At 42.4% G+C, this 27,008-nt stretch overlaps 1 protein-coding gene and 1 long non-coding RNA gene across 6 annotated transcripts in view; one reads left to right on the forward strand and one right to left on the reverse strand.

Annotated features, from left to right (window-relative positions):
- dglucy (D-glutamate cyclase) overlaps positions 1–27,008 on the forward strand; it is a 96,448-nt gene that overhangs the window by 4,148 nt on the left and 65,292 nt on the right. The gene's annotated exons all lie outside the window — the stretch shown is intronic.
- Positions 5,641–22,837, reverse strand: LOC140724789 (uncharacterized). 2 transcript variants are annotated; one of them, XR_012098188.1, is made up of 4 exons: positions 22,687–22,837; positions 22,422–22,513; positions 14,374–14,471; positions 5,641–5,958 (listed from the first exon to the last, which is right to left on the reverse strand). It is a non-coding gene; the product is annotated as an uncharacterized lncRNA (long non-coding RNA). The 2 variants fall into 2 exon arrangements; XR_012098187.1 differs by having other exon boundaries at positions 21,342–22,513.

Here is a 27,008-nt window from a genome sequence, read left to right on the forward strand (position 1 = left end):
TTCCTGGAATAATCCTTGTGAACCTCCTCTGGACCCTCTCCAATAACAGCACATCTTTTCTAAGATGAGGGGCCCTAAACTGTTCACAATATTCAAGGTGAGGCCTTACCAGGGCCTGGGTAGGTCTGTAGTCTAGTTTTTTTTCTGTGTTTTTTTTTACGTAGTTCAGTCTAGTTTTTGTACTGTGTCATGTAACACCATGGTCCTGAAAAAACGTTCTCATTTTTACTGTGTACTGTACCAGCAGTTATGGCCGAAATGACAATAAAAGTGACTTGACTTATAAAGCCTCAGCATCACATCATTGCTCTTGTATTCTGGACCTCTCGAAATGAATGCTAACATGGCATTTGCCTTTCTCTCCACCGATTCAACCTGCAAGTTAACCTTCAGGGTGTTCTGTACTAGGACTCATAAGTCCCTCTGCATCTCTGATTCCTGGATTTTCTCCCTGTTTAGAAAATAGTTTGCACATTTATTTCTACTAGCAAAGTGCATGACCATGCATCTTTCAACATTATATTTCATTTGCCACTTTCTTGCCCATTCTCTTAATCTGTCTCAGTCCTTCTGCATCCTACCTGTTTCCTCAACACTACCTGCCCCCCCACCAATCTTCGTATCATCTGCAAACTTGGCAACAAAGCCATCTATCATTTAAATTATTTATATACAGCATAAAAAGAAGTGGTCCCAACACAGACCCCTGCGGATCACCACTAGTCACTGGCAGCCAACCAGAAAAGGATCCTTTTATTCCCACTTGCTACCTCCTATCAATCAGCCAATGCTCTAACCACGTTAGTAACTTTCTTGTAATACCATAGGTTCTTAACTTGGTAAGTAGTCTCATGTGTGACACCTTGGCAAAGGCCTTCTGAAAGTCCAAATATACAACATCCACTGGATCCCTTTTATCTATCCTACTTGTAATCTCCTCAAAGAATTTCAACAGGTTCGTCAGGCAGGATCTTTCCTGAAGAAAACCATGCTGACTTTTGTACTGTCTTGTCCTGTGTCGCCAAATACTCCATGACCTCGTCCTTAACAATTGACTCTTTAATTAACATCTTCCCAACCACTGAAGTCAGGCTAACTGGTCTATAATTTCCTCTCTACTGCCTTTCTCCTTTCTTAAAGAGTGGAGTGACATTTGCAATTTTCCAGTCCTCTGGCACCATGCCAAAATCCAATGATTTCTGAACGATCATTTCTAATGCCACCACAAGCTCTTACACTACCTCTTTCAGAACCCTAGGGTGCAGTTCATCTGGTCCGGGTGACTTATGTACCTTTAGGTCTTTCAGCTTTTTGAGCACCTTCTCTCTTGTAACAGTAACTGCACCCACTTCTCTTCACACACTCCAACATCAGGCATACTGCTAGTGTCCTCCACAGTGAAGACTGATGCAAAATACTCATTTAATTCATCAGACATCTTCTTGTTCCCCGTTATTATTTCTCCTGCCTCATTTTCTAGCGGTCCTGTATCTACTCTCATTTCTCTTTAATTTTTTACATACTTGAAAAACTTTTACTATCCACTTTGATATTATTTGCTAGCTTGCTTTCATATTTCATCTTTTCCCTTCTAATGATTTTTAATTGCTCTCTGTAGCTTTTTAAAAACTTCCCAGTCCTCTATCTTCTCACTAATTTTTGCTTTGTTGTATGCCCTCTCTTTTGCTTTTACAATAGCTTTAACTTCCCTTATCAGCCATGGTTGTACTATTTTACCATTTGAGTATTTCTTCCTTTTTGGAAATCATATGTCCTTCACCTTCCTCATTTTGCCCAGAAACACACACTATTGCTGCTCTGCTGACATCCCTGCCAGCAGCTCCTTCCAATTTACTTTGGCCAACTCCTCTCTCATACCACTGTAATTTCCCTTACTCCACTGAAATACCGCTACATCAGACTTTCTCCCTCATCAAATTTCAAGTTGAACTCAATCATATTAGGCATTAATAAAAGTCAAAGAGAGGGAATATAACAGAGCAAAAATTAGTTGGAAGTTAGATGATTGGCAAGCTTTCAAATATCAGCAGAACACAACTAAAAAAAGGTCATTAAGCAGGAAAGACAATTGAGAATTGGTTGATGTTGTGTACTTGGATTTTCAGAAGCTCTTTGACAAGGTGTCACACATGAGGCTGCTTAGCAAGATACAAGGCCGTGGTATTACAAGGAAGATTCTAGCATGGATAAAGCAGTGGCTAACTGACAGGAGGAAAAGGGTGGGACTAATGTGAGCCTTTTCTGGTTGGCTGGTGGTGTTCCACAGTGGTCTGTGTTAGGACCAATTCTTTTTATGTTATATGTTAATGATTCAGATGATGAAATTGATGGCTCTGTTGCAAAGTTTACAGACAGTACGAAGACAGGTGGATAGGCAGGTAGTTTTGAGGAAGTAGAGAGACTACAGAAGTACTTATACAGATTAGGAGAATGGGTAAAGAAATGCTAGATGGAATACAGTGTCGGGAAGTGTATGGTCATGCACTTTGGTAGTAGAAATGAAAGGGTTGTCTATTTTCTAAATGGAGAGAAAATTCAAAAATCTAAGGTGCAAAGGGATCTTGTGCAGGATTCCCTAAAGGTTAATTTGCAGGTTGAGTCTGTGGTGAGGAAGGAAAAGGCAATGCTAACATTCACTCCAAGAGGACTAGAATATAAAAGCAAGAATGTAATGTTGAAACTTTATAAAGCACTGGTGAGGCCTCACTTGGAGTATTGTGAACAGGTTTGAGCCCTTTATCTTTGAAAAGGGTGTGCTGAAACTGGAGAAGGTTCAGAGGAGGTTTTCTGAAAATGATTCCAGGTTTGAATGGCTTCTCATATGAAGAGCGTTTGAAGGCTCTGGGCCTGTGTTCACTAGAATTCAGAAGAATGAGGGGTAACCTCATTGAAATCTATCGAATGGTGAAAGCCCTTGAAATAGAGTGGATGTGGAGAGGATGTTTCCTTATGGTGGGAGAGTCTAAGACCAGAGGGGACAGCCTCAGAATAGAGGACTGTCCCTTTAGAACACAGATGAGTAAGAATTTCCTTAGCCAGAGAGTGGTTAATCTGTGGAATTCGTTGCCACAGGCCAAGTCTGTATGTAAATTTAAGGCACTGGTTGATAGATTCTTGATTGGTCAGGGCATGAAGAGAAGACTAAAATGGCGGAGCAGAGTCAGTGGGCCAAATGGCCTAATTCTGCCCCTATATCTTATGGGTTCATGGACACTTGTGGACTGCCCTCACACATATTCAGACTGTGTTGGACGTTGATGCAAATTACTGCCTTCACTGTATGCTTCGAAATACATGTGACAGGTAAAGCTTATCTCTATCCTTCTATTTCATATGTAAAGGACTAGAAAGGTGGCCAAAGCACAATAACCTGCATTTACAGCAAAACAAAAACAAACTGCTCAGTGGGTCACAAAGCATCTGTGGAGGTAGAGTCACGGTCGATATTTTGGACCAAGATCCTATAATGAGCATGAGCTGCCGTACCAGACCATGATGCAGTCAGGATACGTTCACCTGTAGAAATTCATTAGAGTATCTGATGCCTTGCTGAAGGAGCAGACCAGAAGATAATGTAGACTTAACATGTCCCTTTTGACCCTCACCAATTGCTATCGATGCAACATGGAAAGCATCCTGTTCGGATGCATCATGGCTTCATACGGAAGGTGCTCTATCGTGACCACAAGAAACTAGAGAGAGAAAGTTCAAAGACATGTGGGTTAGTAGGTTAAACATGGGTGTAATTGGAAAGCGTGGGTTCATTCAGCCAGAAGGGCCTGTTACCGTTAAGAAGATAAAATAAAATTGATACTTCTACCCCGCTTTTATAAGATATTGAATAATCCCACAGTATGATAAGATGGACTATTAACATCACAGTTTACTTCATTGTGACCTTGCTACTTACTAGTTAATACAAGGGGGCATAATTTTAAGGTGATTGGAAGAAAGTATAGCAGGGATGACTGAGGTAAGTTTTTTTTTACACAGAGAGTTGTGGGGGTGTGGAATGACCTGCCCAGGACAGTGGTAGAGGCAGATATATTTGGGACATTTAAGAAACTCTTACACATATGGATGATAGAAAAATGGAGGGCTTTAAGTGGGATAGAAGGGTGAGAGTGATTTAGAGCTGGTTGAAAGATCAGCTCAACATTATGGCTTGTGCTGTGCTGTACATTTTTATGTTCTAAATGTGTACTGCACTGCCCTTTCTGGAGCTGTTGCCCTTTATTATTGTTTTTAGCTTGCACTACCTCAATGCACTGTGTAATGAATTGATCTGAATGGACAACATGCAAGACAGATTTTTCACTGAACTTTGGTGCATGGGACAATAATAAGCCAATTTAATTTAAGCACTGCTTAAACAGGATCCAGTCCAACTGAGGACACAGGCGACGGTGTTCTGGATGAAATCCAATTAATAGCGGTAGATCCTGGGAAATCTGCCAGCAGTATATTGCAGCCATCAAGTCCAGAAGCAGCAACGGTAGACATAAGGATTTCAGTTGCAGTCGAGCTAAGCCAGAAGCAGAGTTAAAGACAGAAAAAGTACCAGAGAATGACACAAAAATATCAGAAACGGAAAAGCAGAAACAGATTTAACATTAGAGGTTTATAACCCTTCTTCAAAGGCCATGAGAGCAGAGTGAGGCTATTTGGCCCATTGAATCTGTTCCACCATTTCATTATGGCTGATTTATTATGCTTTTCAATCCCATTCTGCTACCTTCTCCCTGTAACCTTAGGTGACCTTACTAATCAAGAACCTATCAACCTCTGTTTTAAATATACCCCATGACTTGGCCGCCACAGCCAGCCATGGCAATCAATTCCACAGATTCACCACCCTCTGGCTAAAGAAATTCCTCCTCATCGGTTCTAAAGAGACATACTTCTATTCTGAGGTTGTATCTTCTGGTCCTAGACTCCTCCAGTATAGGAAACATCCTCTCCATGTCCACTATCAAGTCCTTTCAATATTCAATAGGTTTCAGTTAGATCCCCCTCATTCTTCTAAACTCCATGACCACCAAATGCTCCTGATTCGTTAACCCTTTCATTCCCAGGATCATTCTCTTGAATCCTCTGGACTCTTTCCAATGCTGGCACTTTGATAAGTGATCCAAAGAGCTTACTATTGACTACAGGAGGAGGAAACTGAAGTCCACGGGCCAGTCCTGATCGGGGATCAGAGGTGGAGAGGGTCAGCAACATTAAATTCCTCAGTGTTATCATTTCAGAGGATCTGTCCTTGGTCCAGCCTTCTTTGTAAAAGCCATTACAAAGAAGGCTCAACAGCACCTGTATTTTTTTTTAGAAGTTTGCGAAGATTCATATGTCATCTAAAATTTTGATGGACTTATAGTTGCACAGTGGTGAGCATACTGACTGGTTGTGTCACTGTCTGGTATTGAAACACCAATGATCTTGAACAGAAAAGCCTATAAAAAGTAGTAAATACAGCCCAGTCCATCGTGCGTAAAGCTCTTCCCACTCATATCTATAAGGAGCAGTGTTGCAGAAAAGCAGCATCCATTATCAAGGACCCTCATCATCCAGGCCACGTTCTCTTCTTGCTGCTGCCATCAGAAAGGTGGTACAGGAGCCTCAGGATGCACACCAACAGGTTCAGGAATAGTTATTACCCCTCAACCATCAGGCTCGTGAACTAGAGGGAATAATTTTACTCAATTCTACTCAATTCACTCACCAATTCACTGAACTAACTGATCCCACAACCTATGGACTCACTTTCAAGGACTCTTCAGCTCATGTTTCCAATATTTATTGCTTATTTATTTATTAATAGTATTTTGTTTTTTTTTTCTTTTTGCACAGTCTGTTGTATTTTGTGCATTGTTTGTTTGTCCATCTTGTGTTAGGATTTTCATTGTTTCTATTGTATTTCTTTGTATTTACTGTTAATGCCTGCAAGAAAATGAATTCCAGGTTAGTATATGGTGACGTAAATGTATTTTGATGATATATTTACTTTTATACTTTGAACAAAACTGCTCACAATAATCCAAGTGCAGTCTGACCAATACAACATGGGCATATCTCACCCCTTGTAGTATCAACAGGAAGTGAAAACAGGAGTTACATATCTACAGGAGGTAAAATCTACAAAAAGGCAACATCCATTATCATAACCCCCCCCCATCCAGCGCATGCCATCTTCTCACAGCTACCATCGAGCAGGGGGTACAGACGCTTGAAGTCCCATACCACCAGGTTCAAGAATAGTCACATCCCTTCAACCATTTGGGTTTTGGCACAACGGTGGTGTCTGAAAAGAGGATGCTGTCCAAGTTGCATGCCATCTTGGACAATGTCTCCCATCCACTCCATAATGTACTGGTTAGGCACAAGAGTACATTCAGCCAGAGACTCATTCCACCGAGATGTAACACTGTGTGTCATAGGAAGTCATTCCTGCCTGTGGCCATCAAACTTTACACTCGGAGTGTCAGACACCCTGAGTCAATAGGCTGGTCTTGGACTTATTCCCACTTGGAATAATTTACTATTATTTATGGTTTTATATTGTTATATTTCTACATTATTCTTGGTTGGTGGGACTGTAATGAAACCAAATTTCCCTCGGGATCAATAAAGTATGTGTGTCTGTTTTAATCGCTAACTATGTAAGGCAACAAACTTTATTCTTTGTTCTAATTGTGTTATTTCTCACAAAGATTATGTACAGCTTATGTTTAAGTTGGGTTTTTCTCATTAATTCTATGTCTCTGATGCTCTGTGCCTATAATGGTGCTGCAAGTAAGTTTTTCATGTATGTAAGCACCATTGCATACATGTGCTTGTGCATACGACAAGAAACTCAACTTTGACAAAGGTATCTGCTATGGATGCAATAGTGCTATACAATTCAACCTTATTTATGTCTCTGTGTTCTTTTACATATTTACAGAGTTCATTTCTCTTATCCAAACTCTGACTTTTCTGGAATTTATCCTTGTTTATGATCCGGAGATCTTCTAGATCAACAAACAATGCAAGCATCCCCCAAGCTTTCAGCCGGGATGATTACTCACAGGGAAGCCTCTTTAAAGTGACTAACAGATGTGAACCTTTAGTCAAAGAGGATTAACAGAATTCAAGATGGGGCTGTTTAGCTGTGGCCAAGCAGAATGTGGGGGTGGTCTTCCTGGCTGCCTGCCTCTCTTCCGTACTAGTCTTTGGTGGTCCTGGCAGGGGAGTCTGAAGAGTTCCTGTTTGTATGTGGCCTCCTTTCACCAGCTGTCATCACCAAGTGCAGAGCTTTTATTTACACTGGACACTTGCCACAATGGCAATCTGCCACTCAGCTCATGGTATCCCGTATACAACACAGGAGAAGGCCATTTAACCCAACTTGTCTGTGCTAGCTCTTTTGATGGCGATTTCCCTTCAGACACTTTATACTTGAACATGAAACACTAAAGCACAGTTTAGGAAATTCAGCCCATGATGCTGTGTGATCTTTTAACCTACTCTTAAGATCAATCTAACCCATCCCTTCTGCATAGCTCTCCATTTTTCCATCACCCATCTGCCTTTTTAAGAGTTTCTTAAATGCTTCTAATGGATCTGCTTCCACCGTCACCCCCAGCAGTGTTTTCCTTGCACCTACCACTCCTGTGTAAAAACCTTACCTTTACTTCCACCCCCCCCCCCCATACTTTCCTCCAATCACCTTAAAATTTTGCCCCCTTGTATTAGCTATCTCAGCCCTGGAAAAAGGAATCTGGCTATTCACTCGATCTATGTCTCTTATCAACTTGTACACCTCTACCAAGCCACCTCTCATCCTCCTCCACTTCAGAGAGAAAAGCCCCTAGCTCACTCAGCCTATCCTCATCTGACACGATGTGTAATCCAGGCAGCATCCTGGTAAATCTCCTTTGCGCCCTTTTTAAAGCGTCCACATCCTTCCTATAATGAGGCAACCAAAACCGAACACAATACTCCAAGTGCCTGTTTGCTGTGTAGACCCCTAAATTATCCAGTTCCCTTTTGGAAGTTGCTGCAGAATGAGTTCTTACCACTCTTTCCGGTAGTGCATAAAAATAACCAGACTGAAGTAGTTGGTTAACACATAGTGAGTTTCTCAGTGACTCAGCTGTAGTTGTAGATGTATATAAAGCTGAAACAGGGCCACAGGAAAGGAAACCCTTGCAGTCGTTAAAGCCTCTCAGGCCACTGTTAATCAAGCTTTGTACTGATGCATTTGTGAGCATTCCCCTGCAGGCTTACTGCATGCTAACAGATTGACTTGAATAAATATGCACATCATTGGGCATACTTAAAGCAGAGGTTGATAGGTTTGTGATTGGTAAGGGTGTCAAAGGTTATGTCAAAGGCAGGAGGATGGGGTTGAGAGGGATAATAAATCAGTCATGATGGAATAGTGGAGTAGACTCGAGGGGCCAAATGGTCTAATTCTCCTCCTGTGATTATAGTCTTGACAGTGAACCTGCTGAAACAGTAATTTGATGGCCTCAGTGGCCCAGGGATCCAGGTTCAGTTCCCCCCTTGCTTGCTACCTGTGTGGAGATTCAGGTGCTCCCTGTCATTACATGGGTTCCCACCCCCTGGGTCCTCAAATTTCCAAAGACATGCTGATACATAAAACATGGAACAGTGCAGAACGGGAACGGGCCATCCAGCCCAAAATCACAATAACTTTATTATCAATGCACATGTATGTCACCATATACAACCCTGAGATTCATTTTTTTTGTGGGCATACTCAATAAGTCCGCAATAGAAAAATAAGAGTAACAGAACCAATGAAAGACCACACCAACTTGCGCATTCAGCCTGTGTGTAAAAGACAACAAACTGTGCCTATACAAAGAGAAAGAATTAATAATAATAAATAAATAAACAATAAATATCAGGAATGTAAGATGAAGAATCCTTGAAAGTGAGTCCATAGGTTGTGGATGTGATGGGGCTAGTGAAGTTAGATTCAAGAGCCTGATGGTCGAGTGGTAATAGCTATTCCTGAACCTGGTGGTGTGAGTCCTGAGACTCCTGTACCTTCTTCATGATGGCAGAAGTGAGAAGAGATCATGCCCTGGGTGGTGGGGCCTCTGATGATGGATACTGCTTTCCAGAGACGCTATTTTGTGTAGATTGCTCAATGGTGGGAGGGCTTTCCCATGATTGACCGGCAGTATCCATTACTTTTTGGAGGATTTTCCTTTCAAGGGCATTGGTGTTTCTACTCTAGGGTGTGATGTAGCCAGTCAATATACTCTCCACTACACATCTACAGATGTTTGTCAAAAGTTTGAGATGTCTTGCTGAATCTTCATAAACTCCCAAGGATGTAGAGACACTGTCGTGCTTTCTTCGTAATTGCACTTAAGTGCTGGGCCCAGGACGGGTTCTCAAAAATAATAACACTGAGGAATTTAAAAATGCTGATGCTCTCCACCTCTGGTTTTCCAAAGAGGACTGGCTCATGAAACCTGTGGTTTCCTCCTCCTCAAGTCAATAATCAGCCCCTTGCTCTTGCTGACATTGAGTGAGAAGTTGTTGTTATGGTTGTGCTGGACTAATTAGGGTCATGGAGCATTACAGCATAGAAGTAGGCCATCTGGCCCATCCAGTCCCTGCCAAACTTATTTTGTCTGGTCCCGCACCTAGAGCATAGCCCTCCATACCCCTCCATGTAGTTATCTAAACTTCTCTTAAATATTGCAATTAAACTAGTAATTAAATGCCTAACGAAACTAATCCATTCTCTATACTCAATATCCACATCCCTCCATTCTCTGCATATTCATGTGCCTATTTATGACCTTCTAAAAATTTCTGTCATATTTGATTCCACCACCACCCCTGGCAGTGTACTCGAGACACCAGTTAAAAAAAAAGCTTGCCCAGTTTGTATATGCAACAGGGAGGAAATAAGATGCTTGAGGAGTATAAAAAGAGTAAGAAAATACTTAAGAAATAAATCAGGAGGGCTAAAAGAATACATGAGGTTGCTTTGGCAGTCAGGGTGAAGGATAATCCTAAGAGCTTCTACAGGTATGTTAAGAGCAAAAGGATAGTAAGAGATAAAATTGGTCCTCTTGAAGATCAGAGTGGTCAGCTATGTATGGAACCAAAAGAAATGGGAGAGATATTAAATGGGTTTTTTGCATCTGTATTTACTAAAGAAACTGGACTGGAGTCTATGGAAACAAGGCAAACAAGTAGGGAGGTCATGGAACTTATACAGATTGAAGAGGAGGAGGTGCTTGCTGTCTTGAGGCAAATCAGAGTAGATAAATCCCTAGGACTTGACAGGGTATTCCCTCGGACCTTGAAGGAGACTAGTGTTGAAATTGCAGGGGCCCTGGCAGAAGTATTTAAAATGTCAATATCCACGGGTCAGGTGCCGGAGGATTGGAGGATACCTCATGTAGTTCTGTTGTTTAAAAAAGGCTCAAAAAGTAAGCCGGGAAATTATAGGCCGGTAAGTTTGACATCGGTAGTAGGTAAATTATTGGAAGGAATACTAAGAGATAGGATCTACAAGTATTTGGATAGACAGGGACTTGTTAGAAAAAGTCAGCATGGCTTTGTGCATGGTAGGTCATGTTTAACCAGTCTATTAGAGTTTTTTGAGGAAGTTACCAGGGAAGTGGATGAAGGGAAGGCAGTGGATATTGTATACATGGACCAGTAAGGCCTTTGACAAGGTCCCGCATGGGAGGTTAGGAAGATTCAGTCGCTAGGTATACATGGAGAGGTAGTAAATTGGATTAGACATTGGCTCAATGGGAGAAGCCAGAGAGTGGTAGAGGAGGATTGCTACTCTGAGTGGAGGCCTGTGACTGGTGGTGTGCCACAGGGATCAGTGCTGGGTCCATTATTATTTGACATCTATATCAATGATCTGGATGATAATGTGGCAAATTGGACCAGTAAATTTGCTGATGGTACAAAGATTGGAGGTGTAGTGGACAGTGAGGAAGGTTTTCAAAGTTTACAGAGGGAATTAGACCAGTTGGAGGAATGGGCAGAGAAATGGCAGATGGAGTTTAATGCGGACAAGTGTGAGGTATTGCACTTTGGAAGGTCAAACCAAGGTAGAACATACAAGGTAAATGGTAGGACACTGAAGAGTGCAGTAGAACAGAGGGATCTGGGAGTACAGATACATAATTCCCTAAAAGTGGCATCACAAGTAGATAGGGTTGTAAAGAGAGCTTTTGGTACATTGGCCTTTATAAATCAACGTATTGAGTATAAGAGTTGGAATGTAATGGTGAGGTTGTATAAGACATTGGTGAGACCGAATTTGGAGTATTGTGTGCAGTTCTGGTCACCTAATTACAGGAAGAATATTAACAAGGTTGAAAGAGTGCAGAGAAGGTTTACAAGGATGTTGCCGGGACTTGAGAAACTGAGTTACAGAGAAAGGTTGAATAGGTTAGGACTTTATTCCCTGGAGCTTAGAAGAATGAGGGGTGATTTGATAGAGGTGTATAAAATTATGATGGGTATAGATAGAGTGAGTGCAAGCAGGCTTTTTCCACTGAGGCCAGGGGAGAAAAAAAACAGAGACCATGGGTTAAGGGTGAAGGGGGAAAGTTTAAAGGGAACATTAGGGGGGCTTCTTCACGCAGAGAGTGGTGGGAGTGTGGAATGAGCTGCCAGTTGCAGTGGTGAATGTGGGCTCACTTTTGACATTTAAGAAAAACTTGGACAGGTACATGGATGAGAGGGGTATGGAGGGATATGGTCCAGGTGCAGGTCAGTGGGACTAGGCAGAAAAATGGTTCAGCACAGCCAAGAAGGGCCAAAAGGCCTGTTTCTGTGCTATAATATTCTATGGTTCAGTATATCTCCTTTGAACTTGCTTCCTCTCACTTAAATGCATGCCCTCTAGTACTAGACGGGACAGCAAGGTGAAGTTGTTGCTGTAAATTGTCCCTATTGTGCAAATGTCCAAAGGAATCACAAAGGGAAGTCAAGATGGGTGTGTAAGAAAACAGATTGTAGGGTAATGCAAGAAATGGACTGATGGAATTACCCTATCTATAGCCACAGGGACTTCAGATTCAAATTCAGATTCGGATTTATTTATCACACGTACATTGAAGCATACAGTGAAATGACTAGCTCAGCATGTAACACCATCAGTACAGATCAAAAAGCTACAGAACCTGGACCTCTAACAATCAACCCCAGGGACATGTGTTTAGCCCACTGCTCTACTCTCCCTATAGCCGTGACCGTGTGGCTGCATACTGCTGTAATGGAGATGAGAGGGTGTACAGGAGCAAGATAGAAACATAGAAAATAGGTGCAGGAGTAGGCCATTTGGCCCTTCGAGCCTGCACCACCATTCAGTATGATCGTGGCTGATCATCCAACTCAGAACCCTGTACCTGCTTTCTCTCCATACCCCCTGATCCCTTTAGCCACAAGGGCCATATCTAACTTCCTCTTAAATATAGCCAATGAACCGGCCTCAACGGCTTCCTGTGGCAGAGAATTCCACAGATTCACCACTCTCTGTGTGAAGAAGTTTTTCCTCAACTCGGTCCTAAAAGGCTTCCCCTTTATCCTTAAACTGTGACCCCTCGTTCTGGACTTCCCCAAGATGTACCAGCTAGTTGAGTGGTGTCACAGCAACAACCTTACATTCAACATCAATAAGACAAAAGAGCTGATTGTAGGCCTCAGAAAAGGAAGGATGAGGGAACACAAACCAATCCTCATAGAAGGATCAGAAATGGAGAGAGTGAGCAATTTCAGGTTCCTGGGTGTCAATATCTCTGAGGATCTAACCTGGTCCCAACATACCGATGCAGCTATAAAGGAGGCAAGGCAGCATTTATATTTAATTAGGAATTTGAGAACACTTGGTTTGTCACCTAAAACACTCAAAAACTTCTACTGCTGTACCATGGAGTGCATTCTGGTAGGCTACATCACCATTTGGTATGGGGAGACCACTGCGCAGGATCGAAAGAAGCTACAGAAAGTTGTAAAGTTAGTCAGCTCCATCATGGGTACTAGCCTCTGTAGTATCCAAGATGTCTTCAAGGAGCAGTGCCTCAGAAAGGTGGTGTCAATTATGAAGGACCCCATCACCCAGGACATGCCCTCTTCTCATTGATACTGTCAGGGCAGAGGTACAGAAGCCTGAAGGCACACACTCAGCAATTCAAGAACAGCTGCTTCCCCTCTGCTGTCTGATTCCTAAATGGACTTTGGACTCATGAACACTACCTCACTTTTTAAAAAATCATTTGTTTTGCTCTGTTTTTAATTTATTTAATATACATGTATACATTTATTTATTTGTTTTTCTGTATTTATCATTTATTCCATTGTACTACTGCTGCTAAGATAACAGATTTCACGACATATGCTGGTGATATCTGACTCTGATATGTGATGTTTACATTGACAGCCAGTATAATGTAGGGATGTGCTGGGAGCAGTCCGCAAATGTCACCACATGTTCTGGTGGCAATATGGCATGCTCACAATGCTTGGCAGAACATCAAAGAAGATAACAAAACAGAACACACCAAAACTGAAGTCAACAAGCAACAAAACAACAGCAAAGCAAGCTCCTTTCCTCCCTCTGACCATATCTCCCACTCACACACATACGCAGAGAGTGCTCCAACTCCAGAAGAGGCCTCGAGTCTCTAGTCTCCAGGCTTTAACTTCTGAACTTGTGATTAACCTTTGGCCTTCAGATCCCCCAGACTAGCCAATGATGGGTCCTGAACTCCAGCTTCAACGTCCGGGCACAGTGACTGACGATCCCTCCTTGTGCCCCCTGCCTGCATAGTCATCTTGATTCCGACACATACCAACTTGGACGGCCCAACATTTTTAGACGTCTTTCATCCCCCATCCATGTTGCAGGGCTTTGAGGGTGGAACAGAGGCCCAATCTCTGGATGTTCTTCGGACCCATGTCCATATCACTGGACATAGCGGAGGCCCAGTCTCTAAATGTTCTTCATCACCTGTCCACGTCCATAAGACTATAAGACATAGAAGCAGAATTAGGCTGTATGGCCCTCTGAGTCTGCTGTGGCATCCAACATGGCTAATTTATTATTCCTCTCAGCCCCATTCTTCTGTCTTCTCCCCATAACCTACTTTGAATGCAGAGTACAGTGTGGAGGCCTGACCTCGAGCTCCTTCACATCCCTGCCCATAGACCCTAATCTGGCCCCTTAACTTTCCTTTGTGTTCCCAAAATCATTCCTATGACTGCAGCTCCACGCCAACTTGACTGGAACAATGTTAGCTTGTTGTTGACTTGATTGGCTGAATGGCTTCATTCTGTGTCATAATAAGTATACGTTACCTTTAAGAGGGAATATGCGATAGGGAATAAATGACATCTTTACCAGCATGACCACACTCAGCGACTTAATGGTAATTATATGGATGGATGTTATTTTCCTGTAAAAACATGACAGACAATTAACAGGTTATTTTAAAACTGGTTAAAATAGCAGGCAGGCAGATTTAATCTTGGTGCTTTTAATACACAGCTTAACTTCCAGAATTTAAAGATTAGCCTCAAATGTTCCCTTAGTTAACATTCATGCCTCTGTCTGCGCAACCCAAAAAGACATTAGTTCCTGAAATTCCTGTTTTCTCCCATTTGGCTCCTGAACCTGTATGGATAATTACTCTCACATCAATACGGAATTAACTCTACAACCTAAAATCACTCTTTCCAGGTCTCTACAACTTTTGTTCCTAGTATGATTTGTTTTTCAATTTGCACAATCTATCTCTTGCCCATTGATTGTTGTCACCCTTTGTTCATGAATACTTTTTTTCTAAGTTCTTTCGAATTTCCTTATTTTCAGTGGTTCTATGGTTCAATTTAATATCAGAGAATGTATACAGAATACAACCTGAAATTCTTACTCTTCACAGACATCCACAAAACAGAAGAGAAAAAAAAACCCAAAGAATGAAAGACAGGAAAACGTTAGAACCCCGGTCCCCTTCCCCTAAAAGTATCAACCTCCCCCCTTCCCCCCCCCCCCCCCCACTTGCTCCAGCAATCAATCAATCAATCAATTCATCAGTCTGGAGTCCATTAAAAACCGCTGTCCATCCCAACACTTCGACATCTCAGACAGGCTCTCTCTCTCGCTAGTGCGGGAGAGAGAGAGAGACATCGCTCCTGCAATTGCAAGAGGGGAGACCATCAGCTCGCTGTTTCGATATTATAATTTTCCTGTGAATGCAAGAAAATAAATCTCATAGTAGGATATGGTGACATATATGTACTCTGATAATAATTTGCTTCAACTTTGATTTACAGTGACTTTGATCCCTTCCATTCCCTTCTCCCTTTCCAGGCTTTTGCCTGGAAATTGCATTAGTCTCTACCCAAGATATATTTAAGCGTGTGTTTGTCAGTATATATTAGCATTCTTGCAGGCATGTGTCCGAGAGCAGTTGTGTGTGTGTGTGTGTGTGTGTGTGTATGGCAGAGAAGGAGCATTCACGGAAGTATTAGGAACCTCAAGTTCATGGATCAGGTCCATACAGGAGTCCTGTGTAAACAGTTAAAGGAGAGGTCAAAAGAAGCTGCAGAGGGGTGTGGATTCAGCCAGCTGCATCACAGGTAAAGACCTCCCCACCATCGTGGTCATCTTCAAAAGATGGTGCCTCAAGAAGCCAGCACCATCCTGGACATGCTGTCTTCTCATTACTACCATCAGGGAGGAGGTACAAGTGCCTGAAGACCAACCCTCAATATTTTAGAAACAGCTTCTTCCATTCTGCGTTAGATTTCTGAATGGACCACGGGCTCATGAACACTGCCTCACTCTTCCTCTTTTGCGCCATTTATTGTTTTTATTGTAATTTATAATAACTTTTATACTGTACCTTACCCTGTACTGCTGCCACAAGAGAAATTTCACAACGTATGTCAGTGATAATACACCTGACTATGATTCTGATTCAAGAAGACAGCATCCATCATTAAGAACGTTCACCAGCAGGGACATAATCCTCGTCTCATAAGTTCAAGTTTATTGTCATTCAGTCGTATACATGCCAAGTGAAACAACATTCCTCTGGACCAAGGTACACAACACAGTACATATAACACGTACACAACGCGTAAAGTAATATTACCACAAATAGGTTAGCAAATGATAAAATATATTCCACAAGATTGACCTTTAGCATAAAGTGCATTTACGACACAATTTAAAAAGTAAACAGTATAACGCTACTGGTGCTTCATATGTGATGGCAGGGATTTCAGTAGTCATGCAGCCTGTGGAAAAAGCTGTTTCCCATGCTTGGCCTAATGCTACAGTACCTCCTGCTGATGATAGAGGGACGGAGAGATTGCGGGACAGTTGAGAGGGATCCTTGACAGTGCTAGGGCTCTTCTTATAAATATCTCAGATGGGAGGAAGAGAGACCACAAAGATCCTCTGAGCAGTCCTCACAATCCTTTGTAGGTTCTTGCAGTCAGATGCCTTGCAATTCCCTTACCAGAGAGTGAGGCAATTGATCAAGACACTCCCAAGGGTGCTGCTGTAAAATTACGGTAGTAAGAATGGGTTGGAGTGGGGTGGGGGGGAGAAAGAGCTTCAATCTCCTCAGGATGTAGAGATGCAGCTGTGCTTTTTTGACCAAGGAGGTGGTGTTGAGCGACCAGAATAGATCGTTCGTTATGTGCGCACCCGGAAACTTGGTGTTCCGAACACTCTCCATGGAGAAGCCATTTAGGTGCAGTGTGAAGTAGTCAGCCTGCACCTTCCTAAAGTCCACAGTCATCTCTTTGATCTTGTCCACATTAAGTCTGCTACCATCTTTTTTGCAAAATATATAGTAATATTATTGTAATATATAGTATTTTTATGTATCACACTGTACTGCTGCCACAAAACAAGATGGCAGCTAGTGGTTCGTGTGATGGTATTACAGCTTTGGGGATTCCAGAGTTCGGAGTACAATTCTAACACCATCTGTAAGGTGTTTGTACTTTCTCCGCATAAACCATGTGGGTTTCATCCGGGTGCTCCAGTTTTCACTCACAGGCCAAAGTTAGTAGATAATTGATCATTGCAAGTTGTCTTGTGATTAGGCTGGGGTTAATTAGGTGCGTTGCTGGGCAGCGAGGTTCATTGGACCAGAAAGGCCTGTTGTATCTCCATATAATCAGTAAATATGTTAGCAATCATAAACATGATTCTGATTCGCAAACTGCCCTCCTGCCTGCTCTGTCAGGCACTTGGAAAAATACACACAACATGGTTGCAGAAGGGTTAACAATTAACCCTGTATCCTTGCTGCAGCACAACCAAATCCATCAAGAACCTAGGACTGCTTGACTAACTTGAGCCTTGTCAGGCTGTGTCTGTTTTGTTTTTGTCATTTTCTTTACCTTCCTGCAACAGAACTTTATGTGGCCTAGCAGAGCTCAGGGACAATTAGTCAACAAGAAGAAGCTGTATAAGAAGGATTTGTAAGGAAGGGGGTTGGTAGAGAGCTTGATGTTTTCCCTTAACTGCTCCCTGCTAACAAGGTAACAAAAGAAAGATTTTGCTGTCAACAGTGGGTGTACTCAAATTATTCACAGCAACCTCCTGCCCTTCTGTGGAAAAGGCTTTGGGCCCCATATATAAGAAAGGATGTACTGGCATTATTGAGGATCCAGAGGGGGTTCACAAGAATGATCCCGGGGATGAAAGGCCTAGATAGAGTGGACACCGACTCCAGCCTGGATACTGCATTGCACTGCTCCCGGTGGAAAGCACCAGCTCTGCTCTGACACCTCTCTCCTGGTGGCTGTAAACAGGCAACACCGTGGCTTCGAGCTTAGTCTTCACCTTGACCAAGGCCGCACAGCTCCCCCGCCAACCGCCGCTGCTGTCCTCCAATAAATCAGTGAATTGGATGCGGCATTTGACAGTAACAATATTCAAAAGGGTCTTGCGATCACAAAGAAAACAACTAAGGTTCTCACTAGCAGACTGCACACCTCCTTCGTGCTATGACTCCTCCAGAACCTCTCTGACACAAGCAGCAAAATGATCTGCACCAAATCCAGCTTCTTCAGTTTCTCCACCAACAAGCAACTCGCTGATGGGGCAGACCTACAGTACTTTAAATTCTTACTATCGAGCAGGACCTAGCAATCATAAAAAAAAAATACATTTAAAAAGGACAGCAGCACCCTCTGTTGACCCTGTAGAAGCTGCTGCGATTAACGTGCTGCCATCTTTCTGGAAGATCTTATGAGGAATTCATTACCACAGATGGTCGTGGAGGCCAAGTCACTGGATGTATTTAAAGTGGAGTCTGATAGATACTTAATTAGTAAAGGCATCATAGGTTATGGGAGAAGGCAGAAGTATAGGGTTGAGAGGGAAAATAAATCAGCCATAATTGAATGGTGGATCCAACTCAATGGGCCAAATGGCCTAATTCTGCTTCAATGGTATTATATTGGACTCATCAGAACCCGCCGCTCAGTAGTGTAAGCAAGTTACCCATGATCATCAGGGCGCCTGAAAACGGAAGAGTACTTGAATACAGCAGAGCGTATGCATATAAGTGTGCGTGTGTATAATTTCTTGAGTGCCTCTTTGCAGTGTGTGTGTGTGTGTACACACCATGCAGCAGAAATGCAAAAATAAGAGCTAAAAATATTTTGTTTCTCATCAGATTAAGACTCTGGGTGTCAGAAATGCTGAGGTGTTACCCATCAGATATGGAGCATCACCTTCGAACCACAGTTTAGAAATTTCTGTAATTTGCCATTTTTTCTTCTGAATAGTACATAGCACAGCATAAAGCTGCAGTTGCTACAAACCATGTCTTAGATGAGGTGATTAAACACAAGAGATTATGCAGATGCTAAAAGTCTCGAGCAACTCACACAAAATGCCTCTACTTTCTTAGAAGTTTGTGCAGATTCAACATGTCATCTAAAACTTTGTCAAACCTTTATGGATGTACAGTATATTGACTGCATTACATCCTGCTATGGAATCACCAATGCCCAAGAATGGAAAACCCAACAAAAATAGTGGATGCAGCCTTGTCCATCGCAGGAAAAGCTTTCTCCACAATTGAGCACATTTTCAAAGAGCACCATCACAAAACAGCAGCAACCATCGTCAAGGAACCCCACCTTCCAGGCCTTGCTCTCTCGCTTCTGCCATTGGGAAGGGGGTACAGGAGCAGGTCCTACACAAACAAGTTCAGAAACAGTTATTACCCTGCAACCATCAGGCTCTTGAACCAAACTTCACTAACCTCAACTCTGAACACAGCCTGTGGACTCACTTCTAAGGACTTAACAACTCATGCTCTCACATTGATTGTTCATTTATTGTATTTGCACAGTTTGTCTTCTTTTGCACATTGGATGCTTGTCCTTTTCCGTCTTTGTGTATAATTTTTAATTGATTCTATTGCATTTATTTGTTTACTGTGAATGCGTGCAAGAAAACGAATCTCAATATATGGAGACATATACGGTACGCATTTTGATAATTTACTTCGAGCTTTGAAATGCTGGAGGAACACAGCAGGTCAGGCAGCATCTATGGGAGGGAGTAAACAGTCGACATTTCGAGGCCGAGTCCCTTCATTAGGACTTCACCCCTTCACCAGATGAGGTGATTGCCCATTTTATTTGGCTGACACCATAACTGCAGTTTATTTACTTTCTCTTTAATCATCTTGCATACTTTTATGGCCATGGGTATGTGCCTCAGTAGGTGCGCCAAAGAGCTAACAATGGCTGACTATCTTTAATTTACATAAAGGTTAAATACAGGTGATAGAAGAGGTGCAGGGAAACACAGGACTGAAGTAGAAACTTACTCATAAAAACAGAGGGCTGAGGTACAAATTGAGTACTCTATGTGACTTTTTTTTTATCAAGTTTAGATAATTACATGGATGGGAGGGATATGGAGGGCTATGGTCGATGGTAATAGTACAGCTTGAGGACTGCCTATCTGAAATGTTTGGAGCTGTAAGTGTTTCGGATTTTGGAATATATAATGAGAAAGCTTGGGATCGTCGATATTTCCAACTCTGAATTTATGTGCTACTGGTAAGCAGTCTTTGTCTTACACTTCGTTGTTTGGGGCAGGTAGGGCTCTCAGCCTAGGACGGCAACCTGCCTAGGAGAAGGAAAACTCTGATTTTAAACTCCCGCTGCCTTGCGGCCATACTCACTCATGGGAAAGGCTTCGGGAGTAAAGCCCGAGGAAGAAATCCAGAGCTGGGGCCGCTAATGGAAGTTTGATGTTGTTTACAACTTCACGCTGGCAGCCTCTGTGATGACACTGGAGCCAAGCTGTATCAGCACTTGCCCTTCCCCTGGACTACATCAGTGACGTGGAGAGGGGGAACCCGCTGCATGGGCAACAGCCGGTTCCTCAAATCTTCCCACCCGGGCTTGCACCCTGGAGAGGGCACAGGCCACCCAGAGGTGCAGACCCATCACCCCCTGGGATTGACGGCTGCCTAATACTACACTTGTTTATCACACATACCTACTTAACAGTAAAAATAATGATATGCCATTAATATAATGTGTGCATGATAACAAAATCAGCACAGCAGCATCGGGAGAGTATCTGAATCAGCTGTTGAACAACAACAAACAACGGCAGGCTTTCAGTCTCCAGCTACACTGCTAAAGAGTTACAGTATACTGTACTGGTTCCTTAAGGTTGTTATAGGTGGGGGTGGTATTGTGGACAAGCCCCCACTACCTACTAAATGCTCCCAATGGCATGTGCCTCAACCAAGTCCAGCTCCTGGCCTTCACGTGTGGCTTAGTTACTAAACCTGGTGGAACCATTTCTACTGACAGGAGAAGGGACAAAGGCCAGTGGCTTCGGGCAGATGGGGTTCATCAGCCATGGTTCGTAGCTGGTCTAGGAAAAGGAAAACTCTGACCTCAAACCTCTGCTGCCTCGCGGTTATACCCACTCAAGGAGGAGGCTTCAGGAGTAAACCACGAGGGAAAATTCTGGAGCTGGAATCCCTAAGGCAGTCCTACATTGAGTTCAATGTTGACTGGCAACTCCTGCGACACCGCTGGTACCAAACTGTATCGGTCTCATCAGATGTGTGGAGGGGGGGAGCTTGCTACATGGACGACAGCTTGCTCTCCATTTTGTACTGCCTGAGCTTGCGTATCTAGACAGCTAGGAAGCAATATCCATGGTCAACTCTGACCAACGGAGGCCTCTGACCCAGACATCATACTTGCATTTTACATTTTTTTAGGTTTTATGTCTGTCTGTCTAGGTACCATACCCATGGACGTTGGTAACCATGGTTTTCCATATAGATCTATCCCTCGTTCTTTGGATGACTTCCATTTCCTCGTTGTGTAGCCACCTGGCTAGGCTTTTGATGTACTTAAACCAAGGTCTTCCTCTAGGTTTGCTTCCTTTGATCTTTCCAGAGAGTATGAGATTTTCTAGTTCATCTTTCCGCATGATGTGTCCTAGGAATCTGGGTTGTCTTTCTCTTATTGTTGTTATGAGTGATCTAACTGCTTGGGCTCTTCTGAGAACTTCTTCATTTGGTGAGTGTGTAGTCCATGATATTGTTAACATTCTCCTGTAGAACCATAATTCAGCTGCTTCTAGTCTCTTTTCCATTGCTGGGGAAATGGTCCAGCATTCACTTCCATAGGTCAGGATAGAATAAATGTAGCACTGCAGTATTCTGATTTTAGTGTACATGCTCATCTTTCTGTCTGTTAACATGGTCTTCATTTTCTGGAAAGCTTCTTTCGCCATTGCTATTCTGTATTTGATATCAGTGTCGCACCTGCCGTCACTTGTTATTTGGCTGCCCAGATATCTGAATTTGTTGACTTGTTTAATGTTTGTATTTCTGATCTTGATCACACATTGTGGGATGCTTGTCTTTCTGGAGATGACCATGCTTTCTGTCTTCTTGGTGCTGATTGAGAGGCCTCTGCGGTTACTTTCTGCTGCCACTATAGTGGGTAGTGCTTGGAAGTTTTGTTTCTGAGTCAGCTATTAGTATGATGTCATCAGCATATCTGAAGTTATTTATATTATGGCCTCCAATTGTGAGTCCCTTGATGTCTTTGATACTTCTCAAGATATTTTCACTATACAGGTTGAATAAGTCGGGTGAAAAGACACAACCTTACTTGACTCCTGTCATGATATTCACATACTCACTCACTTCTCCTTCTATTCTGATGGATGCTGTCTGGTCCCAGTATAAGTTTCTTAAGAAACATATATCTTTCCCATCTATGTCAAGATCTTGAAGCATTTCCAGGAGATCTTGTGTCTGACAGTGTCAAAAGCGTTTGTAAAGTTGATGAAACATAGGTCGATGTTTTTTTTGTACCTGGATGGCTCGTTCGCAGATCATCCGTAGCATGAAAATTGCACCTCTGGTTCCAGTGTTTTCCACAAAGTCGCATTGTTCTTTACTGATCTCTGGTTTTATGTAAGATATAAAAATAATCAGCATTGTAGACTTGTTCTGGTGTTAGATTTTCATCAGCAGCGATCTTCACAAACACATCAATGCATTTCTCTGCTGCTCGTGATTAGCAGACACTTTATCATTAAAATTCTTAAATCTTTAAAAATTGAATGTTGTGCCTTACCTTAAATTTCTGCAACCATCCTGCTAAATATTAATTGTCACCTTCAATTTTCAGTTTGTCCTGATTGATCTTTGCTTGTTTCATGAACAGCATACTGTTAAGCACCTTATGTTGACTCCAACACTGATGAATCCATTCTTTCAATACATGATCGAGAACATCATTTTTTGCTTAATGCTGAGTTTTTCTATTTTTCATTAACTTCTGTTCATTCCACATGTGAGGGCACTTCACAGAACTGTCTGTGAGCTGGGAACTTTCCCAGCGCCTTGTGGAATTTTCCAGTTATGATGTCATGGCAGTGCTCAAAAAATTTTTGGATTTCAGAGGTTTTAATTTTAAACCTTTGTATAAGAGGTATTCAATCTGTATATGGCATATACAGTCTCACCACTAACAGTATCCTGTCCCTTTACATTTGTCCTTCCTAAGTGCCATACTCCACATTTATCAGGATTAAACTTCTTCAGCCATTTCTCTACCCATATCTGCAACTGATGGGACCCAAAATATTAGAATTTCAGATTCAAGATTCAAGTTTATTTATCACGAGTACTTTGAAGCATACAGTGAAATGTGCCATTTGCGTTAACAATCAACACACTTGTTGGTGTGCAGAGGGCAGCCCACAAGTATTGCCACTTATTCTGGTGCCAACAGAGTATGCCCACAATACTGGGCAGAATAATACAGAACACGAAAAGCAACAAAACAACAACAGCAAGACAAGTCCCATTCCTCCCTCCCACCTATGCACATACATAGTCCTCTAACTACACCCCCCCCAAGACAGGCCATGTTCTCCAGCCTACAGCGGACTCTGATTCGGAGTCTTGAGCTTACAATTACCCCAGTGGACTCAGATTCGGAGACAGGCTTTCGACTACCCCAGAGGACTTTCAGCGATTCACAGACCTGAGAATCTGGCCAACAGGTCTTTAACTACAGACTTTTAATTTGATCCTTGTATGGACAGCAGGACCCACTGATCATGAAAATACCGATTTCCCTTTTTTTCTTTTTCCACAGTTGCTGTCTGACCTGCTGATTCTTCCATTATTTTTATTCCATTATGAGCTTAACTTGTAATGTGCCAATCTCTAAAGGTTGGGATGGATTCATGGAACAGGAGGGCTCCCTTAACAATTATAGGTAGTGCTTCACTGGACGAGCACCCAAAACAGTAAGACCAGAAGACGTAGGAGCAAGAGTGTACAGACCTCCAAACAGTGGTAATGATGTGGTCTACAAATTACAATAAGGGGCAGAAAATGCATTTCAAAAAGGGCAATGTTACTATAGTCGTGGGGGGATTTCAATATGCAGGTAGATTGGGAAAACCAGGTTGCAAGAGGGGGAATTTCTACAATGCCTGCGAGATGGCTTTTTAGAACAGCTCATGGTTGAGCCCATGAGGGGATTAGCTATCCTGGACTGGGTTTTGGGCAATGAGCTAGAATTAATTAGAGAGCTTAAAGTAAAGGAACCCTTGGAGGCTAGTGATCATAATACGATACAGTTCACCTTGCAATTTGAGAAGGAGAAGGTAAAGTCAGATGTATCAGTATTATAGCGGAGTAAAGGGAATTACAGAGGCATGAGCGAGGAATTGGTCAGAATTGATTTGAAAAGAACACTGGCAGGGATGGCAACAGAGCAGCAATGGCTGGAAATTTTGGGAGCAATTCGGAAGGCACTGGATATATACATCCCAAAGAGAAAAAAGTATTCTAAAGGCAAGATGACACAACTGTGGCTGACAAGAGAAGTCAGTCACCTTAAAAACCAAACAGAGAGCAAAAATTGGTGGGAAATTAGTGGATTGGGAAGCTTTTAAAAAATACACAGAAGGGCAACTAAAAAAGTCATAAAGAAGGAGAAGGTGAAATATGAAGGTAAGCTAGCCGATAATATTAAAGAGGATACCAAAAGTTTCTTCAGATATATAAAGTGTAAAAGAGATGTGAGACTGGATATCGGACTGCTGAAAATCCATGCTGGAGAAGTGGTAATGGGGACAATGAAATGGCGGATGAACTGAATAAGTATTTAGCATCAGCCTTCACTGTGGAAGACACTAGCAGTATGCTGGAAGTTCGAGAGTGTCAGGGTGACAGAAGTGTATGAAGTAGCCATTACTAGGGGGAAGATTCTTGTGAAGCAGAAAGGTCTGAAGATAGATAAGTCACCTGGACCAGATGGTTTACACCACAGGGTTCTGAAAGAGGTGGCTGAAGAGAATACGGAGGCATTAGTAATGATCTTTCAAGAATCAATTGACTGGTAAATTGCAAATATCACTCCACTCTTCAAAATGTGAGACAGAAGAAAGGAAATTATAGACCAGGTAGTCTGACCTCAGTGGCTGGGAAGATGCTGGAGTCTATTTTTAAGGATGAGGTTTTGGGGTACTTGGAGGTACATGATAAAACAGGCCATAGTCAACATGAATTGATGGCTTTGTTGCAAAGTTTGCAGATGATATGAAGATAGGTGGAGGGGCAGGTAGTTTTGAGGAAGTAGAGAGGCTACTGAAGGACTTAGACAGATTAGGAAAATGGGCAAAGAAACTGCAGATGGAATACAGTGTTGGGAAGTACTTTGGTAGAAGAAATAAAAAGGTAGACTATTTTCTAAATCAGAATCTGAATCAATCAGTTTATTATCACTGGCATGTGACGTGAAATTTGTTAACTTAGCAGCAGCAGTTCAATGCAATACATAATCTAGCAGAGAAAAAAATAAAATAAAATAATAATAAATAAAAAGTAAAACAATTACGTATATTGAATAGGTTTTTTAAAAAACGTGCAAAAACAGAAATACTGTATATTTTTTAAAAAGTGAGGTAGTGTCCAAAGATTCAATTTCCATTTAGGAATCAGATGGCAGAGGGGAAGAAGCTGTTCCTGAATCACTGAGTGTGTGCCTTCAGGCTTCTGTACCTCTTACCTGATGGTAACAGTGAGAAAAGGGTATGTTTTGGGTGCTGGAGGTCCTTAATAATGGACACTGCCTTTCTGAGACACCGCTCCCTAAAGATGTCCTGAGTACTTTGTAGGCTGGTGCCCAAGATGGAGCTGACTAGATTTACAACCTTCTGCAGCTTCTTTTGGTCCTGTGCAGTAGTCCCTCCATACCAGACAGTGATGCAGCCTGTCATGGTACAACTATAGAAGTTTTTGAGTGTATTTGTTGACATGCTAAATTTCTTCAAACTCCTGATAAAGTATAGCTGCTGTCTTGCCTTCTTTATAACTACATCAGTATGTCCAGGTTAGATCTTCAGAGATCTTGACACCCAGGATCTTCAAGTTGCTCGCTCACTCCATTTCTGATCCCTCTATGAGGATTGGTATGTGTTCCTTCATCTTACCCTTTCTGAAGTCCACAATCAGCTCTTTCATCTTACTGATGTTGAGTGCCAGGTTGTTGCTGTGGCACCACTCCACTAGTTGGCATATCCCACTCCTGTATGCTCTCTCATCACCACCTGAGATTCTACCAACAATAGTTGTATCATCGGCAAATTTGTAGATGTGTATTTGAGCTATGCCTAGTCACACAGTCATATAGAGAGTGGAGCAGTGGGCTAAGCACACACCCCTGAGGTGCGCCAGTGTTGATAATCAGCGAGAAAGATATGTTATCACCAATCCGCACAGATTGTGATCTTCTGGTTAGGAAGTCGAGGATCCATTTGCAGGGGAAGGTACAGAGGCCCAGGTTCTGCAACTTCTCAATCAGGATTCTGGGAATGATGGTATTAAATGCTGAGCTGTAGACAATGAACGGAATCCTGATGTAGGTGTTCGTGTTGTCTAGGTGGTCTAAAGTCACGTGGAGAGCCACTGAGATTGCATCTGCCATCGACCTATTGTGGCAATAGGCAAATTATGACAGGTCCAGGTCCTTGCTGAGGCAGGAGTTCAGTCTAGTCATGACCAACCTCTCAAAGCATTCCATCACTGTTGATATAAATGGAGAGAAAATACAAAAACCTGAGGTGCAAAGGGACCCGGGAGTCCTTGTACAAGATTCCCTAAAGGTTATTTTGCAGGTTGAGTCTGTGGTGAGGAAGGCAAATGCAATGTTAGCTTTTATTTTGAGGATGTGATAAACACATTAATGAAGGTAGAGCAGTAGATGTAGTGTGTGTGGATTTCAGCAAGACATTTGATAAGGTACCCCATGCAAGGCTTATTGAAAAAGTAAGGAGGCATGGGACATTGCTTTGTGGATCCAGAACTGGCTTGCCCACAAAAGGCAGAGTAGTTGTAGACAGGTCATATTCTGCATGGAGGTCAGTGACCAGTGGTGTG

The sequence above is a fragment of the Hemitrygon akajei genome, chromosome 3 (genome assembly GCF_048418815.1).
Source record: "Hemitrygon akajei chromosome 3, sHemAka1.3, whole genome shotgun sequence".
Lineage (NCBI taxonomy): Eukaryota > Metazoa > Chordata > Chondrichthyes > Myliobatiformes > Dasyatidae > Hemitrygon > Hemitrygon akajei.